The sequence below is a fragment of the Pinus tabuliformis genome, chromosome 7 (assembly GCF_031772625.1).
Source record: "Pinus tabuliformis cultivar Carrire ecotype Pingquan chromosome 7, CPIR1, whole genome shotgun sequence".
Classification (NCBI taxonomy): Eukaryota; Viridiplantae; Streptophyta; class Pinopsida; order Pinales; family Pinaceae; genus Pinus; species Pinus tabuliformis.
This window is the reverse complement of record NC_142293.1, coordinates 1,175,325,562-1,175,327,227: the sequence shown is the minus strand read 5'-3', so window position 1 is coordinate 1,175,327,227 and position 1,666 is coordinate 1,175,325,562.

Below are 1,666 nucleotides of genomic sequence, written 5' to 3'. Positions count from 1 at the left end.
GAATTTTTTTAATGTTACACTTTCAGTGAAATGGGGAATTTTTTTATGGACTAGGTTGTAAGTTTTTGAAATGTGGATAGTAAACTCTCGAGCAAGTTATAGATAATTTCAATTTCCTTTTACTTCATATTTGTATTAAATTAATTAGGTATATAAATAAAAAAAAATATATAGTATTTTTTTATTTAAAATTTTTATCGAATTATATAAAAATATATAATAAAAGAATTATAACATTTTTATTATAAAAATATTGATATGATATTTTTGTTGTTTAATAAGAATGAAAAAATATTAATGTTGATTAATTTTTTAAATGGAATAAATAAATAAATCAATCAATCAATCAATCAAAAATAAAATTGAATTTATTTAATATTAAATTTATCGAGATGCATTTTGTATATAACATATATAACGTTGACACGTATTTTGTATATAACATATATAACGTTGACACGTATTTTGTATATAACATATAAAGGGTAAAGATACTTTATCCTTTAAAAGGAGTTGGTTAATATAACAAGAAAGTAAGCCTTGCACACAAGATAACTTGTGTTGCATCAATAAAAGTGTAAATTCAGAACTATGTAATATTATCTTCATTTTAATTATTCACTACAGGAGAGCTAAAGACCACAGTGTATATATTGATCAAAGTTTGATTAATTCATTCCGTTACATGCCAATGATGAATGGTTGTAACCAGTATCTTTACCCTTTGGAAGGAGTTGGTTAATATAACAAGATAGTAGGCCTTGCACACAAGATAACTTGTGTTGCATCAATAAAGGTGTAAATTCAGAACTATGTAATATTATCTTCATTTTAATTATTCACTACGGGAGAGCTAAAGATCACAGTGTATATATTGATCAAAGTTTGATTAATTCATTTCGTTACATGCCAATGATGAATGGTTGTAACCAGTGTCTTTACCCTTTGGAAGGAGTTGGTTAATATAACAAGATAGTAGGCCTTGCACACAAGATAACTTGTGTTGCATCAATAAAAGCGTAAATTCAGAACTATGTAATATTATCTTCATTTTAATTATTCACTACGGGAGAGCTAAAGATCACAGTGTATATATTGATCAAAGTTTGATTAATTCATTTCGTTACATGCCAATGATGAATGGTTGTAACCATCAAAATAAGGTTATTAATTATAATGGGTTATAATCATTGCCTCGACTGTTAATTAATTGGCTCTCCCCTCAAAAAAATTTCCTCAACTACCTATCAACTCACTAACGCCTTTTAGTCAGTTATTAGAATTTGAAGTTATTATTAATTGATATAGGTCCCATATATTATATACATGTGAAGTTATTATTAATTGAAGTAGGTCCCATATATTATATACCTTGATTACATGCACGGTGGTTTAGCTAGGGTTATAAATCTGAGAGTCAGCAATGTCAAATGCATAACACTACCATTAATGCATAATGTAGATAGTTTGATGTTGAATATATGTTGGTTGTGTGTTGATGCCATGTCCGGTTCAGTGTGGTGATGGCACACATGATTCTCGCTCCAATGTTTCAATGCAAGTATTCAACTATTGATAAGCCAAGAGAATCCTCACGCGAACGAGCTTGGCGGATCCGCCTGACACGTTCGAGCTTGGTGTTGTTGTCTCACGTGTTTTTTCCTTG